This window comes from Anomaloglossus baeobatrachus, chromosome 2 (assembly GCF_048569485.1).
Source record: "Anomaloglossus baeobatrachus isolate aAnoBae1 chromosome 2, aAnoBae1.hap1, whole genome shotgun sequence".
Taxonomy (NCBI): Eukaryota; Metazoa; Chordata; class Amphibia; order Anura; family Aromobatidae; genus Anomaloglossus; species Anomaloglossus baeobatrachus.
In genome coordinates, this window is record NC_134354.1 from 548,361,108 (window position 1) to 548,380,515 (window position 19,408).

Below are 19,408 nucleotides of genomic sequence, written 5' to 3' on the forward strand. Positions count from 1 at the left end.
TCACTCCTAGGTGTCACACACAATGAGATCGCTAAAGCAGCTGGATGTGCGTCACAAATTCCGTGACCCCAATGAGATCGCTTTAGTGAAATCGTAGCGTGTAAAGCCACGCTTAGGATAGGTCATCGATGTCTAATCGGCCGGGTTCCGATAACCATCTCACCCGCTGATCAGCTGTTCTCTTTGCTGGCGGTACCAAGACCAGCTGACTGGAGGGTGTGCCAGATTTTGGACCCGGCTGATCAGACATGGATGACCTATACTAAGGATAGGCCATCAATCTAAAAGTAGTGGACAACCTCTTTAGCCAGACGTGACCATACAGAGCGTGCTGCTTGTTTCAGGCTGCCACTTTGTCATGTGGTCAGGCTGTTTTAAAGTTACAATGCTACCCAGCCAACGCTAATGTAACAGGTTGCAGGGTGGTCCTCAACAGCTGTTCGAGGAGCAGACCGGGAGACATATGCTCCTCTGCCCCAGCCCATCCCACCCCACCGTGTCTGGCCCTCATTTTTATCTATCTATCTATCTATCTATCATACAATTGTAATTTAGAAAGTGATAGTATGTGAATAGGGCTTTCCACAAGTTGAATGCAGAAAACTGAAGGAATAAAAACATTTGGGAGAATTTGAGATTGCTGCTTTTGCTTAATTGGATCTATACAAAAAAGAGGTTGTTTTTTTTCTATTGATGTGCATTCTGCTATGTTTTCATGGCTAGAAAAAGCTGCCCATAAGGTTATTTGTGTTTATGAGCACATAAAACATTTTTCTAAACTGTGCCCAGATGATATTGTTTGTTGGCACAGTTTTCAAGGACAAGCACAACAGGAAGCACTCTAGGGAAAAACTTCAAGTAAAGCAAAATTAAGAGGCAAAGTTTGCCAAGCAATGGTTACCTTCTGGCTTATAGTCTATTAATAAAGTGTTATAAAGTTTTTGTGCTGATCCTGATATATACATTTTACTATATTCATGTTTTATAATTTACTGGCTGGCACATAACTGATTACGTAGACTTTATTTTGCTAAACACATAATTTGCTCTCTGGATGAATGGAATGCGTGTATTGGACTTCAGATGCAAAAGGAAAAAATCATGAGCCCTAAACGTCTCCTTCTTGTGACATCAAGTGGCCATCATTTCATAATACAGACACAAAGGATCAATTATGTTCCCAGGAGAGTATGAGTAAAAATACAATTAGCAGAGATGGATTCTACAAAACCTAAGAATACTGATGTTTTAAGACAGCAGCTTTCCTTAGATGTTTGCCCTTGTTCCTTGAATTATAGAAAAGGCAAAATGTTTGGTTGTCTAGAAATCTCAATATTAGAGTTGAGCGCGGTTCGAGGTTCTCCAGTTCGCGGTTCGAGTGATTTTGGGGGCTGTTCTAGATCGAACTAGAACTCGAGCTTTTTGCTAAAGTTCGATAGTTCTAGTTACATTCGAGAACGGCTCTAGCAGCAAAAAGCAGGGCTTTTTACAGCTACAGTGTGCAGGAGCCATCGCTGGCAGCCTGCCAGAAGCTGGTAACCAAGATAAACATCGGGTATCCAAGCAAAGCGCTTTGTTTAGTAACCCGATATTTATCCTAGTTACGTGTGCAGGAAGCCGACACTTCCCCGCTCAGCTCCGCCCCCTCCTGCACGCGGCATGTACACATACATACACATACACCCACACTCACCTGTCCCCAGCCAAGCAGTCCACGACACTGACATCCTCAGCGCCACATGACCCCGCTAGGCTGCACCCAATTTGCACTCCGCCGCCAGCACACATGGCTCCGCCCACCTGGCACTCTGCACACATAGTCCCGCTAGGCTCTGCCCACCTGGCACTCTGCACACATGGTCCCGCTAGGCTCCGCCCGCCTGGCACTCTGCACACATGGTCCCGCTAGGCTCCGCCCACCTGGCACTCTGCACACCTGGCACTCTGCACACATTACCCCGCTAGGCTCCGCCCACCTGGCACTCTGCACACATTACCCCGCTAGGCTCCGCCCACCTGGCACTCGGCACACCTGGCACTCTGCACACATTACCCCGCTAGGCTCCGCCCACCTGGCACTCTGCACACATAGTCCCGCTCGGCTTACCTGCGGTGATGAAGTCCCGACCTCAGCGCTGTCACTGTCCTCCATGGCCGCCGCTTGTCACATCACCTTCTCTCGCTTCCGACCCGAGACTGACGAGCGGTGACGTCACGGGCCTCTCGCGATACTTGGCTGTGAAGGTCATTGAACTCAGTGACAGGTGCTGTCAGTAGTGCAGGAGATCAGCGCAGGTAATGTACCTCGCTGACAGCAGCACTTGTCATCCCCTGCAGTGACCTGGGCTGACCCATTGATGTTAGCTCAAGTCACTGCATTGCTCTCCCAGCCAATGGGGAACATCCTGCTCTTCATTGACTGGGACAGTGTGGATCGTCATGGCAACCCCTTGGATTACACCAGACCTGGATTTGTTTTTCTTTCTAATAAATTGGTTAAAGAGGGAATGTATTGGGGAGTGTTTTTTCAAATAAAAATGTGTTTGTCGTCTATTTTTTTTTATAACTGACTGGGTTGGTGATGTCGGGTATCTGATAGACGCCTGACCTCACCAACCCCAGGGCTTGATGCCAGGTGACATTACACATCTGGTATTAACCCCATATATTACCCCATTTGCCACCGCACCAGGGCATGGGATGAGCTGGGGCGAAGCACCAGGATTGGCGCATCTAATGGATGCGCCACTTCTGGGGCGGCTGCGGCCTGCTATTTTTAGGCTGGGGAGAGTCCAATAACCATGGACCTCCCTAGTCTGAGAATATCAGACCCCAGCTGTCTGCTTTACCTTGGCTGGTGATCCAATTTTGGGGGGACCCCTACGTGGTTTTTTTTTTAAATTGTTTATTTAATTTAAAATAACAGCGTGGGGTGCCCTCAGTTTTGGATTACCAGCCAAGGTGAGGCTGCCAGCTGTGGTCTGCAGGCTGCAGCCGTCTGCTTTACCCTAGCTGGCTACAAAAATAGGGGAAACCCCACGTCATTTTTTTTTTCATTTTTTTGGCTAAATACAAAGCTAAGCACCCCTTAGTGCCATATGAAAGGCACCAAAGGGTGCAAAATTACAAAATGCAGGAGACTGGGACATTATGTGTCTTTCTGCCATTATAATGACAGAAAAAACTGATATGAAGTGTACAAGCACAGGAAAATCACCAGAGCGCTCTACGCTGTGAAAAGCAGTAGAAAATGGCACTGGAGTGAACATGTGACCGTCTCATGTAGGTTGAAGCTATGGATCCTGGGTAAATTTATCTATTTTCCCTCCTTCAGTTTTTTTGCAGTACACAAAAAAAAACGGAAGGCACACGGATGACAAACGGATGACATACGGACCATTTACGGAACGGAAACGGATGCCACACGGATGCACCCGTGAAAAAAAACGGACTGTTTTTTGCAGACCACAAAAATGGATCGGTCATGTTAATGTAGCCTTATTCTGATCTGCCATTTATAAACAGCAGGCAGAAATAAGTGAATAATGCCCCCCAGCGTCAGAAAATCTCAGGGCTAGCTGAGATCCTGGAGATCATGATTCAGGACGTTTTTTCCGGTCCCCGCTCACGTGATCACACCGTATACCGATGATCACGTTACAGTAAATGACTGTGTCGGTAAAAAATTATTTATCTCCATTCTGGCATGAACAAACATGATAAATCTCCTCCCTATGCTCTTCTCCATACAGACAGACAGCAGCTGCAGAACTACAAGGCTCAGCATACTCCATCCAGGACTGTATGCAGAAGTTTTTTGCCCCCTGAAAAAATTATGTGGGCTTCGCCATATTTTTGTATGCTAGCCAGGTACAGCAGGCAGGTACGGCTGCCCCCAACCCCCAGTTGCCTATTTGTACCCGGCTGGGAACCAAAAATAAAGGGAAGCCCTTTTTTTATTATTTCATGAATTTCAGGAAATAATTAGAAAACAAATGATGTAGGCTTTTTTTTTTGTGTCCAACCAGGTACAACTAGGCAGCTGGGGATTGGAATCCGCAGCACAGGTTGGCCTGAGCTTTCTGGGCTCCACTGCTGCGAATTGCAGTCTGCAGCCACCTCAGAAAATGGCACTTTCATAGAAGCGCCATCTTCTGGCGCTGTATCCAACTCTTCCAGCACCTGCCTGCTATACCTGGCTAGCATACAAAAATATGGCAAAGCTCACGTCCTTTTTTTGTAGTTTTTTGGCAAAAAAAATAAAAAATGCTTCCCTGGATTTTCCATTGCCAGTGAAGGTAACACCAAGCAGTGGGGGTTAGTAGCCAGTAGCTGCTTGGATTACCCTTAGCTAGCAATACAAAAAATGCAGCGGGAGCCCATATATATTTTTTTTAATTATTTATTTAAATAACTAAAAACAAAATGGGCTTCCCTGTATTTTGATTGCTGGACATCACAGTGCTGTAAAAATAAATCTTTAAAAAAAATGACATAGCGCTCCGCGGTATTTTTGATTCTCAGCGCAGATAAAGCAGACAGCTATGGGTTGCCACTCCCATCTGCCTACCATTACCTTGGTTGGCAATCAAAATACAGGGAAGCCCATTAATTTTTTCTATTTAAAATTTTTTTTTAAAAAAAATGACGTTGGGTCCCATTTTTGATAGCCAGCTAGGGTAAAGCAGACATCTGTAGCCTGAAAACCACAGCTGGCAGCTTTACCGTGGTTGGGGATCCAATATGGAGGTCCCCCCAGGCTCTTTTTTTATAATTATTTTATAAATATTAATAATTACACAAAAAAAAGTAGGGTCCCCCCCAAATTGGATCACCAGCCAAGGTAAAGCGGACAGATGTGGTCTGGTATTCTCAGGGTGGGAAGGTCCATAGTTATTGGGCCTTCACAGCCTAAAAATAGCAGGCCGCAGGCACCCCAGACGTGGCACATCCACTAGATGCGCCAATCCTGGCGCTTCACCCCAGCTCATCCCGTGTCCTGGTGCAGTGGCAAACGGGGTAATAAATCGGGTTTATATTAGCTGTAAGGTCACCTGACATCAAGCCCAGCAGTTTGTGATGTTATGGCGTCTATTAGATACCCAACATCATAAACTGTCAGTACTAACAAAAAAAAAAAATCGACAAAAGAAATTTATTTGAAAAAACAGTCCCCAAAACATTTCCTCTTTCATCAATTTATTGTAAGAAAAAAAATAAAGGGGTCCCACGACGACTCTGGACCATCTAGAATATGGGGGGGGGAGACACTGAGGGAACGTATCCCCCATTTTCTAGGAGTGCGGACCCTTCATGTGAGGAGTGTGGGTGCAATGAATCTGCACTCACTCTCCCCGGGTCCACAGCAGCAGAGTCCATGTCGTAATGGTTGCTAATAAGGCTGCAATGCCCTGCTCATGAGGTAAGGGCATGCCTAATCAGGAGAACTATTCTACATTTCCAAATATTGGTATTTGCTGATATTATTGCTATTCCACCTACTATATATTGGGGATAGGATCTTGGAGATGGACTACCCCTTTAAGTCCAGTTATCCAGCTGAATGAATACTTAACAACAGAGCTCGCTATTTAGATGTGTTTTCTTGTGGCGTATAACGGACTCTCATGTTTGGTAGTCGTTCAGCAGGGAAACTATAAAAGCAAATCCCTCCATTTGGAAATGTAGTATATAGCTCTCCTGATCAATTATGTTCCTTACCTCATGAGCAGAGATTTGCAGTAATAATAATAATTTATTCATTTATATAGCGTTATTAATTCCATAGCGCTGTATGTCTTTGGAGTGTGGGAGGAAACCCACGCAAACACGGGGAGAACATACAAACTCCTTGCAGATGGTATCCATGGTGAGAATTGAACCTAGGACCTCAGCGCTGCAAGACTGCAGTGCTAACCACTGAGCCACCGTGCCGCCCATTTAGCTTACAGATGCATAACCACCACTCACTGTGTCTGAACACAGGAAGCTGAGCTGACAGCCGCTCTGTGCATAAGGCAGCGTCTATTGTGAAGGAGAGGGCCGTGGGGGATCAACGCTGCACAGGTACCGTGGGACACTGGGGAACACCGATGGTGTTATAGGGGGTGACCTGGCAGGGCCTGGGGAGGAGTTTTCTGTCGCATGTGTCATGGCACATGCGACAGAAATCAAAGGAGTAGGGTGAATGCGGCCGGCGCGCTGCTGTGCGCGCGGCCATCTTGGATTTCTGGGAGGGCATCAGGGGGGGCACTTTGGCGACACCGGGGGACCGGAGGGGACCGGGGAGGAGATTTATCATGTTTGTTCATGCCAGATTGGAGATAAATAATTTTTTACCAGCGCTGTCATTTACTGTAACGTGATCATCGGTGTACGGTGTATACCTGTGATCACGTGAGCGGGGACCGGAAAAACCGTCCTGAATCATGATCTCCAGGGTCTCAGCTAGCGCTGAAACCCCGGAGATTTTCTGAGGCTGGGGGGCGTTATTCACTTATTTATGCCTGCTGTTTATAAATGGCAGATCAGAATAAGGCTACATTAACACGACCGATCCATTTTTGCGGTCTGCAAAAACAGTCCGTTTTTTTTCACGGGTGCATCCGTGTGGCATCCGTTTCCATTCCGTAGACGTTCCGTATGTCATCTGTTTGTCATCCGTGTGCCTTCCGTTTTTTTTGTGTACTGCAAAAAAACTGAAGGAGGGTAAATACATAAATTTACCCAGGATCCATAGCTTCATCCTACATGAGGCGGTCACATGTTCACTCCAGTGCCATTTTCTACTGCTTTTCACAGCGTAGAGCGCTCTGGTGATTTTCTTGTGCTTGTACACTTCATATCAGTCTTTTCTGTCATTATAATGGCAGAAAGACACATAATGTCCCACTCTCCTGCATTTTGAAATTTTGCACCCTTTGGTGCCTTTCATGTGGCACTAAGGGGTGCTTAGCTTTGTATTTAGCCTTCCCTTTCCTAAAGTGAGTGTGTATATAAAATTCCTAAATATTAATAAAAATTGCACATTTTAAAATAGGGTTGAGATTACATGTTAGTCCCTTATTGGACTCTCCCCAGCCTAAAAATAGCAGGCCGCAGCCGCCCCAGATGTGGCGCATCCATTAGATGTGCCAATCCTGGTGCTTCGCCCCAGCTCATCCCGCGCCCTGGTGCGGTGGCAAACGGGGTAATATATGGGGTTAATACCAGATGTGTAATGTCACCTGGCATCAAGCCCTGGGGTTGGTGAGGTCAGGCGTCTATCAGATACCCGACATCACCAACCCAGTCAGTAATAAAAAAAAAATAGACGACAAACACATTTTTATTTGAAAAAACACTCCCCAATACATTCCCTCTTCAACCAATTTATTAGAAAGAAAAACAAATCCAGGTCTGGTGTAATCCGAGGGATTGCCATGACGATCCACACTGTCCCAGTCAATGAAGAGCAGGATGTTCCCCATTGGCTGGGAGAGCAGTGCAGTGACCTGAGCTAACATCAATGGGTCAGCCCAGGTCACTGCAGGGGATGACAAGTGCTGCTGTCAGCGAGGTACATTACCTGCGATGATCTCCTGCACTGCTGACAGCACCGGTCACTGAGTTCAATGACCGCCGCCTTCACAGCCAAGTATCGCGAGCGGCCCGTGATGTCACCGCTAGTCAGTCTCGGGTCGGAAGCGAGAGAAGGTGATGTGACAAGCGGCGGCCATGGAGGACAGTGACAGCGCTGAGGTCGGGACTTCATCACCGCAGGTAAGCTGAGCGGGACCATGTGTGCAGAGTGCAGGTGGGCGGAGCCATGTGTGCTGGCGGCGGAGTGCGAAGTGGGTGGCGCTGAGGACGTCAGTGTCATGGACTGCTTGGCTGGGGACAGGTGAGTGTGTGTGTGTGTGTGCACATGCCGCGTGCAGGAGGGGGCGGAGTGAGCTGAGCGGGGAAGTGTGGGCTTCCTGCACGTAACTAGGATAAATATTGGGTTACTAACCAAAGCGCTTTGCTTGGATACCCGATGTTTATCTTGGTTACCAGCTTCTGGCAGGCTGCCAGCGATGGCTCCTGCACACTGTAGCTGTAAAAAGCCCTGCTTTTTGCTGCTAGAACCGTTCTCGAACGTATCTAGAACTATCGAGCTTTAGCAAAAAGCTCGAGTTCTAGTTCGATCTAGAACAGCCCCCAAAATCACTCGAGCCTCGAACTGGAGAACCTCGAACCGTGCTCAACTCTACTGCAGAGCATCCAATCAACAAGTTGTATTGCATGCAGAAGATGACTGTACACTGCTGTGAAAAGTAAAGGAAAATAAAATGACGTGGGCTCCTGCCTATTTTTGATAAGCAGCGCAGGTTAAGCAGGCAGCTGCAGGTTGCAACCCTCAGCTTTTCCTTAAATGGTTATTAAAAACAGAGTGGATCCCATGCCATTTTTTAAAATTATTTAAATAAATCATTTTAAAAAATGTCATGGGCTCCGTCCTATTTTTGATACCCAGGCAAGGTGAGCAGACCGCATGGGCTGGTATTATCAGGCTGGGAAGGTCCATGATTATTTGGCCTTTACAAGCCTAAAAATAGCAGCCCTCAGCCACCCCAGAAGTTGCGCATCTATTACATGTGCCCATTTTTGTGCTTTGCCTTGCTTTTCCTGATTGCCCCGGTGTGGTGGCGAAAGGGTAATACTTTTGGGGTTGTTGTCAGCAGTGAATTCACAGCTGGCATCAAGCCCAGGGTTCAATAATGGATAAGCATCTACCAGACACCCACATTTCTAACCTAGTAATCTAAAAAAACACATACACAGGAAAAATAGTTTATTTGAATAGACTCCCCCCTCACTATCCCTCATTCACCAAATTGTGAAAAAAAAAATCTAAATCCAACATAGTCCACAAATAGGAAACTGAAAGATATAAAAACAAAGTGCTCAAGAAATAAAAAGAAGAGGCAGTCTCTCGTTCATTAAATTTTTATTTAAAAAAATCCATGTAGCTTGGACACAGTGCATTACATTCCAGCCATAACCTACAATTCTGTAGTACTACTTATGAAGCCTCGTCTGGAGAATGATGCTTCATAGGTCACTCACGCTCAGGCTGTACTCTGCAATACTCGGTGACTTTAACAAGTGGAGCCTGACTTGGAGTGACCTATGAAGCGTTGTACTCATAATGAGGCTCCATAGGTTGTGATACAGAAACATTATTTTTTTAAATTATTTATTTATTTAGTTCCCAGCAGCGACCTGGGATGCCAGGCATCTTCCCCATGCTGTTCCCATTTTATTTTGGTACTGTTTCCATCCATTTCACAATTATTTTGCCCCCAGAGGCCTCCAAGTAGGGTCTTCTGGAAAAATGCTTCAGTTCCCCATTGACTTCCATTATACTTGTTACTCGAATCAAGCCTGTCCGAGCAACCAATTGCTCAATTCGAGTAATGAGAACTCAAGCATTTTAGTACTTGCTTATCACTAATTTCTCCATCTTCTCCATTGCTTGTCTCAGATGAAATCTGGGTGCAGTCCGATGCTTCACACACACACACACACACACACACACACAGACACACACACACCTATAAACTTGTATGAGTGTGTGTGATCCAATAAAAGCTGACAATCCCAACATGCTACAGGCTTACAGGCCTGACCCGCATCACTGAATAACATTGGGCTGAGTGAAATCCAATTCATATGCTCTTGTGACCCCAGCTTTAAGCATACACTGACAAATACACACATATGTTTGTATAAGTCTGTCCCAACTTCCATTATATAAACTGACATACATTACAGTATGGCTTAATTTGTTTTCATATTGTTTTAAAATCAATGAAGCAGATCTGCATCTTGAAACTTGAGGCCGAATGCAAAATCCAATAATGCCACCTACCTACCAAATGCTCTTTAACTGCTTCACAACATTTACGTTACAGTACATGCACAGAGCAGCGGGAAGTGCATTCCTGCAAACCGCTGTACATGCCAGTGAAATCATCAGAGGGTGGCAGCTATACAGACAAGCAAAATATATTAAACTTTTGACTTTCAGGCTCCACATCTTACCATCCACTACAGCTTTGAGCATGAGTCTATATTCATTTTATAGAAACTCATCTTGGCTATCTCAGACATAAATTTGATGTGCAACTATTTAGCATGTGATTAGTTATGCAAATTTTTTTCATGTTACTGCATTGTTATAGTTTTATTCCCAAAAATCTAAATTAAAAATTTTATTAATTTGCTAGTATTTTGTAAGTCCACTTTTGCCTTTCAACACTGATTGAATTCTTCTGGGCATGCTCTTGATCAGATTCAAGAATGTCTTGACTGAAATCCGATCCCAGGTCTCTTCTACACATCCCTAATGTTGGTGCATAATGGTCGGCTCACTTGGATATGTATACATCTTTTTCTTCAACTGTACCCACAAGTGTTTGATTGAATTGAGGTCTGGGGAATGAGGGGCTAATCCAGCACCTCTATTTCATTGTCATTGAACCATTTCTTTGCCAATCTCGATTTATGCTTTGGATCTTTGTCCTGCTGGAACACTATGTTGTCCTTTTTATACCAATAGTACTCAAGCGTATGAAGTAACTCATCTTGTAAAATGCTCACATATAGCTCAGCATTGAGACCATCATCGATCCTGGTCAAGTATTCAATGACTTTGGCTATGAAACAACCTCATATTATTAGGCTTTCTCCTCCAAACTTCACAGTTCCTTCAATTTCTTGATCAGTTAGCCCCTTTTTCTCTTTCTTCAAGACCTATTTGCATCCATCAGAGCCTAGTTTTGACTTTCGTCTCATTGCACCAAATCAACCTGTTCCAATCACCTACTATCCACTTTTCATGCTTTTTTACAAACTTGAGCTGATGCTTCTTATGAAGATATTGAAGTTGAGTCTTCTTCACTTTTTTTTAGGGCTACCTTTCATACGATATTCGGCTTTGTATGCATCTGATGGCATGATGTTGTCATACTCTGTTCACACCATAGAGTCTGACAAGCAACCTGAGGCTTCTGAATTGTTTAGCCACTTGTCCTGTCATTACATACCCTGTGAAATATCTTTGGCCCATTCTATTTTTTCCCACGGATCCAGTTACTGGTCTTGCTGAGCAGTTGCAGGCTTTAACACTCCAGGTAGCAGAGCTGAGGGGGGCTGTTGAGCTGTAAGCCCAGTCTCCTTCAGCGGTGCAGACCGGGTTGCTGGCCAGTGCTCCAAAACCCAAATTGCCTCTTCTTGAGTGCTTTGTTAGGGATCGCAGTCAGTTTGGCTCCTTGCGTGAGTCCTGTAAGCTGTACTTCTGACTGTGACCTCTTTCTTCCAGGAATGAAGCCCAGTGGGTGGGAATTGCAGTTTCCCTACTTAGTGGTGACCCACAAGCATGGGCCTTCACTTTGCCATCCGATTCCCCTGTGTCTGGGTCAGTGGATGTTTTTTTTCTTCGCTGGGCCTCATTTATGACGAGACCAATAAGATGTCGTTGGTGAAGGCCAAGATCCAGTAACTGAAAAATCCAGCCTGTAATGTGTACAGAATGTACTGGGCCCTGACCAAGTGGCCGCGTCACAGACCTGTCCTAAGGTAGCACCTACCTTAGTAGCCCAAGAAGCGTCCAGAGCCCAGGTAGAATGAGCCCTAATGGACGATGGAGGGCTTATGGACTTCCCAAAGACATAGTCCTTCCACTGTCCTGCAGACAGTGGCGGGTTCAGGGAGTTATGGATCCTTTGATATGAAATATTTGATATGGACATACGTCATGGAACCCGTTGATAAGCACCTTCGCGTACTGAAACTACAAGGTAAATCACCATAGTGAGTGTGATATACGCCATACTGCTGAACATCCAGAAGAAATGGTGCAGACAGCTCATACCACAGAACCAGATAGAGGGAGATATACCCAAAAAATGTGTTAGGCGAACATTCGTAACACTGCAACTATAGAACAGATGTTAAGTCCTGAACAGCCCATCAAGAGATGAATAAACCACAGCCCGATAGAATGACCACCATCTTAGATTAAAATTAACTTGGCCGTGTCGAATAAACCAGGCCAGTACAGTCATCAGTTCTCCTAGGCTCAAACGACTACCCCCGGTCACAGACCAGCACACCGGTCCACCAGAGGACATATTCTAGCCCCAGAAGCCCAAAGAGTTCAATTCAGAAACTACGGGATCTCGATAAATGAGACAGATCGTCATGAAACCAAAGACATGAAAATAGTAGACCGGAAGGCACGCGTGCTGACATTAGCAAGTCAAGTACCGCAGCCGAGCACCTGAGGGAAACATTGTTCACCATACCCAAGGTGCGGATGCCAGGCACAGCAGGGTCTGGAATCTGAAAGTGATGAAAGAGTCCCAGAATTGTAGGCGGCCAACCTCATATATACTGAATATATAGAATGGAATTGAAGAACTAGCTAGTCATATCCGAGGCCGCGAATACAGGAGCCTAGCGTTGCCCTAAGCCGGTGTAAAGAAAAAAACGCTATCACCTGGGGTAGACTACCCAACTAGAAAAGGACTATACTCCATTAGCATGGAATTACCACTATACCGGACACTAGCATAAAACAGACCACCCAGTCGTCCATAGTGACCAAGGAACATCTCCCAGAGGAATGAGGGACTCTAATAATCACAGAGTGATTCCTCATGTGAAAGCGGTGAGACCCCGGATTTTATTCTGTGAGAGCAGGGAGCCGAAGAGGGTGACTATGGAGCTCCCTGACACCAGATGGCGGAAAAAAACGCACAGGTTATGTACAAGAGTCGGTACGTTAAAGCATGGTCCAATTGCCATCAAGGGACCCTTACAGTAATACGGGGCTAACACCAGTATCGGCTACATACAGCTCCGTCCACTATAGGAGGAACTCGACAAACATTTCTCTTTAACCATAAGTCAGAAACGAGAGACCCGAGTCAATCAAGTAAATACAGCTGAATACCACCGAGTAGAAAAGAAGGACCGTAGCTGAACGCAGATTCCCGTTCTGAAGCCGTAATAAGTAGAAACACTAGGCCAACTCAAGCATGGATGCTTATCATGCGAAGCCAAGTGCAGGTCCAGAAGTGTGAGGCCCCTCCGACCAAAGTCGATGCTAGAGACCCAAGATGCGAAGTATGTAGCCCGAGGCGCCAGGTACGAGGCCACCGGTGCAATGCCAAGGTGCAGAGGCGCAATGCCAGAGGCGCAGAGGCGCAATGCCAGAGGCGCAATGCGTAATACCAGAAGCGCAAGGCCAGAGGCATAATGCGCAATGCCAGAGGCACAAAGCGCAATGTCAGAGGCGCAAGGCCAGAGGCACAAAGCCAGAAGTGCAAGGCGCAATGCCAGAGGCGCAATGCCAGAAGCGCAAGACGCAATACCAGAGGCACAAGGCGCAATGACAGAGGTGCAAGGCGCACTACCAGAGGCACAATGCGCAATGACAGAGGTGCAATGCTAGAGGCGCAAGGTACAAGCCAGAGGCGCAATGCCAGAGGCGCGAGGCACAAGGCGCAAACCAGAAGCGCAAGGCCAGTGAAGCGCAAGGCGCCAGCCCGGAGGCGCAAGGCACAAGCCAGAGGTGCAATGCCAGAGGCGCAAGGCACAAGGCGCAAACCAGAAGCGCAAGGCCAGTGAAGCGCAAGGCGCCAACCCGGAGGCGCAAGGCACAAGCCCAGAGGCGCAAGGCACAAGCCCAGAGGTGCAAGGCACAAGCCCAGAGGCACAAGCCCAGAGGCACAAGGCACAAGCCCAGAGGCACGAGGCACAAGCCCAGAGGCACGAGGCACAAGCCCCGAGGCACGAGGCACAAGCCCAAAGGCACAAGTCCAAAGCCGAGAGCCAGTGAAGCCAAGCCATGAAGGTCAAGGCTGAGAAGCAGGAAAACCAGACGCCAAGCAGTGAGGACTCGACTGGCCCAAGGTGCAAAGCCAGCGAGCGGTCAGAGTTGCGTGGCTTGTGGGCCGAGGTCAAGCTGTGAGGCGCGAGGCCGGAGCCGCGAGGCGTGAGGCCAGAGCCGTGAGGCCGGAGCCGCGAGGCCGGAGCCGTGAGGCTGGAGCCGTGAGGCACAAGGCCGGAGCCATGAGGCCGGAGCCGTGAGGTGCGAGTCCGGAGCCAGGAGGCCACAGCTGCGAGGCATGAGGACGGAGCCGTGAGGTACGAGGCTGGAGCCATGAGGCCGGAGTTGTGAGGCACGAGGCCGGAGCTGTGAGGCGCGACCCAAGAGGCACGGGGCTGGAGCGCGAGGCCGGAGCCGTGCGCAGTCGTCGATTGGCCCAAGTGGTGAGGTCCCATCAGACTTACCCTGAAGAGTGTAATTCACCTGGTCTGAACTTCAGGATACAACTACTGCATGAGTGGTAACCTAAATGGCAACTAGTCACACCTGAACCAAGTAACTCACCCTGAGGCCTTTTTTTTTTTTTCTTTTTTTCAGCTGGAGGGCAAGTTACCATGCGAGGTAATGTGCTACATCCACACTATTCCCTCCTATAGAAGGAGTAAATGAGACAGAACCTGGTCTGTGCCAAGGAAGAAACTGAGCGGAAGCCCACCTCTTCGGAAGATAAGTCCAGTCCTCATCGGGGTCTTGTACGGGTCTCCCAGGCCGTGGGGGACGAGGACAAGGAGACCCTGGAAGCCTGTATTTCCACCCGAATCATGCTTCTTATGTGTGCCAGAAGGGAGGATCGTTCATCATATACAATGGAGGTACAGGCTGCACACAGGTCCCTATATAGGAGGCTGCCAACTGCACATGACAGACCAGGCAGCATTTTGATGTGGAACCCCCTTCTAGCCGGTCGACCCCTTTTGAGTTGGCACCGGAAAGGAGTCCCTGCCATGGACCAGGGGAGAGCCAGGGGGGCATCAGGCTGGGTAACGTCCTCCATGATAAGAGAAAACAGCATACAAAGCACAGCTATCCTGGATCCCCCCTTCATACAATACCGTACCCTCGGCGTCCCTGGTCCAACCCTGCTACACCGTTCAAAGATCCCGGCTGACACAGCCGTCTCCAAAGTGACGCGGCCGGAAGTGGGATGACGTGGCATATGGCTGTGCGCGTCCCGGAACTCACCACACGCTGAAGCAGGGGACCCAGTGCTCCCGTGTTGGGAGATGCGGTCTGAGCTGGGAGCTCCCGCTCTACCAGCGCGGCTGAGGGACCAGCTCGTTGGTTTCAGCCGCCATGGGATCCACTTGACCAAGGACCAACAGGCCTGTGCCCCCCTCTCCGTGGATCCGGTAAGCCGCGCTAGTCACGCGATCATCTTGCATGCCCCTGTCCTGTGTAGGGACAGGAAAAACACTAAGGAGGTTGGGGATGGGAGGGGCTTTAAACTCTTGCGTGTTCCTGTCCCTACAGAGGATAGGGGAGCGACCTCCTGTGGTGCTGTAATGTAAGGACGACCTGGAAATATTATCCCTTCACCTCCAGTAGAGTTGAGTGATGTTCAATTCAAACGGTTCGCCAATTTCAAATTCAAGTGATTTTGGGCGGTGTTCGAGTTGTTCGACGAACTTGAACGATTTGCTTCAAGTTCGGCAGTTCGAGTTATGTTCGATAACGGTTCAATCACCAAAAGCGTGGCTTTTCACAGTAAGGCTATGTGCACAAGTTGCGTATCTGCATGCGTCCTGCGCCCCCAGCACAATCCCTCTCTCTTTCCTACTCACCGATCATGGGCGCGGCGCTGCACGGCTGTCACAAAGCTCCGGCGGCTTTTCCTCTTTTGAAAATGGTTGGCACTTCATTATTCAATCTGGTATTCCATGCTCTCCCCGCCCTCTCCTGCAAAATACTAAGTTCAGCGGGCTTAAGAAACATGGCGCCGGAGATAAGCGCTATACGCAGGTGCCAACTCCGGCGCCATGTTTCTGAAGAGAGAAATTTACATACGGCCAGTGAGAGGGAGGAACAGGTGGCGGGGGGCGGGGATACAAGTGTATAACACGCCCAGACATTAGGAGAGAGGGAGGAACAGGCGGGTGGGGGGGCGGGGATAAACGTCCATAACACGCCCGGACATTAGGAGAGAGGTGCACACGTCAATCAAAAAGTGCACTAATTTTCAAACTTTATAAAGTTGGATTTCACTAACTAAATACCCGAGCTGCCCCCTGATGGTATGTACACACTGTGCCTGATAGTGCCAGTGCTGCACTAGCTGCACCTTATACATGAAAATCCTGATGTTTGGTTCCCTTTAACAAACTTTCTGTTATTGTTTTCAATGATTCAGTCAAAAGCAATTTAAATTCACTGTCATAACTGACTGTAGGCTTATTTTTCTTAGACGGGACAACTCCTTTAATTTAACTAAAAATGGAGGCGAGGCAATAAAGAAAATTGCCGTGATGGAAGTCCATGAATTTTGTTTGAGAAAAACGTTTGCCCTTTGTGCCCAGTCCTGCATGAGAGGGTCAGGGGTAAGAGGTCAAATCCTGCACAGGTTCCTACCTGGGTAATTTAGCCAAATTGACCAAAAACTAATTAGATGTACTAAGATAATGGTGACGCAGAGATGGTGTTCTTCAAGAATTAATGACATCTAGATATTTTCCATCGAGGCTGAGTGTACTCCATTTCATAAAAGGCAGTACTACAGTATTACGCCAATTGTGGTGAACTTGGACATGTGAGAGATGGGCTTTTAAACAAACACATGACTGAACCCTCTTTTCTTGGGCACACATATGGCTAACTAATGACACAATTAAGTGAGAGGAAGAAGAATGTGAAACGCAATAGATGATGATAATGATTTTGATAATGACAACAATAGGCACTACTTGATGATGGAGCCGTACGGAAAAACTGTTAAGATAAGAATGAAAAATATGACTAATTAATAGAGATGAACAGACCCATTAATATTCAGATTCGCACAGACTTAAAAAAAAAAAAAAAAGAATAACCGGAATTTGCATGAAATTCCACACAAAGTCAATATGCATTGAACCTATTTACTAATCTCTACATGTAACAAATCTCTATAATATTGCTAAAAATTTGAACTATTGCTTAAAATATTTAACATTTGAGGAACAGCATTGTGAAAATTAGTAAAACTTCATTGCCATTTTGACCATCTGTAAACATTTGCTTTTTTTCTCATTTCATGGCCACTACCCTTTAGTTAGAGATTTAGAATCCCAGGAGAGCCCCTTGTGAAGATGAGCTGGCCGCGTGCTCTAACAAAAGCACATTTTATGTTTTGGCAATAAGAGATTAGAGATTGAGCACAACAAAGAGTCCTGTGTTGCTTTATATGCAGCTACACAGCGCTTCAAGTGTTCTGGGGACTTCTGAATTTTTCCTGGCACCTCATAGAATAATACGGCTATAAAAATTTTTTGAATCAAAGTCTATTTTATAGTAAGTGCTTTTTTTTCTTTACTGGTCACCATTCATTACAATCATGCAAACCCCATCTTATCTCTCTTCCAAAGGCGTATTAATTTTTGGAGTACAAGATGTAACGGCAGCTGCTGCAATAGTCGCCACGTTATTAGCTATCTTATACCAAGCAGACACCTGGATTATTTAAACATTTACAGCTGCCAGTTACAGATCTGTAAACCAAAAATCATTACAGAAAAGCTTAACGGAATACGCAAAAGTACTGTCATCATCCGCAAGCAACAATTATAGGCAAAATAAATGTAATATTATATTCTGCATTATGCTAACAAGGCTCAAGTCATCAAACATAAAGCACTCAATGGCCAAAGAAGAAAACCTAAAACGTTGCAGTGTAACATACAGCCTAAGGACCACTAAGTATTCATGTAGGATGATCTTACAAAATAGAAAAGATTTGATAATAGACGTTTCGGTAAATGTATTATTCATCGCACTGGTTTAGGTATGAAGTTATGAGAGGCAGCTGCATAATATGGCCTGGAAGAGTATCCATGCCAAAGAACAGAATTTCTGCTTATGACAAAGGATGAAGTTGATTTTATCTGCTTTCTGTCTGTCCTGATCCCTATAGTAAGTAGACACTAAGGGGCACTTTGCACACTACGACATCGCAAGCCGATGCTTGTGATGCCGATCTCGATAGTACCCGCCCCCGTCGCAGCTACGATATCATGGTGATAGCTGCCGTAGCGAACATTATCACTACGGCAGCTTCACATGCACTCACCTGTCCTGCGACGTCGCTCTGGCCGGCGAATCGCCTAATTATTAAGGGGGCGGGTTGTGCGGCGTCATAGCGACATCACACGGCAGGCAGCCAATAGAAGCGAAGGGGAGAAGATGAGCGGGGTGTAAACATCCCGCCCACCTCCGTCCTTCCGCTTAGCCGGCGTGAGCCGCAGGACGCAGGTAAGGTGATGTTCCTCGCTCCTGCGGCTTCACACACAGCGATGTGTGCTGCCGCAGGAACAAGGAACAACATCGTAACATTGTTCCTTTCTAAATTATGGAAAAGACCGACGCTACACCAATGATACGATTTGGACTTTTTTGCACACTGCGATATCGACTGCGACGCAGATGTGTCACTTTCGATTTGACCCCACCGACATCGCAGCTGCGATGTCGTAGTGTGCAAAGTGCCCCTTACGTTTAACCCGTTCACCCCAAGCCTATTTTCCCCTTCTAACTTTTTCAATTCTGACGAGGTAATTTTATCTGATAATAACTCTGTAATGCTTCAACATATTCCAGTGATTCTGAGATTTTTCTTCCATGGCACATTGTACATCATGATAGTAGAAAATTTAAATCAATGTAAACTGCATTTATTTATGAAACTATCTAAAATTTGACAAAAATTTAGAAATTTTTCAATATTTTACTTTTTTAATTTTTATGACCTCAAACCAATAGTCATTCAGCACAAAATAATTAACATTTACCACATACTGTCATGGCCAAAAGTGTTGGCACCCTTGAAGGTATAGCAGAAAATGAAGTAGAGCAGAAAATGAAGATATAATGTGTAGTGATGAGCGAGTATGCTTGTTACTACTCGGTACTCGCACGAGTATCACTGTACTCGGGCTACTCGGCGGGGACCGAGTAATCTTGCGATACTCGTGCTGTACTCGTGGTCTTCATCCCTGCATGTTGGCGCTCTTTTGAGAGCCAGCCCTCATGCAGGGATTGGCTGGCAGACCACTGCAATGCCACAGCCATGTTAGTTGTGGAATTGCAGTGATTGGCCGGCCTGCACAGCGTGACCGAGCCTTTATACCGGCGGGTGCGCTGTGCTCTGCACACAGCCATCTCATATTCCATGCTTTCCACGCCCACAGGCGCCTATGATTGGTTGCAGTGAGACACGCCCCCACGCTGAGTGACAGGTGTCTCACTGCACCCAATCACAGCAGCCGGTGGGCGTGTCTATACTGTGCAGTAAAATAAATA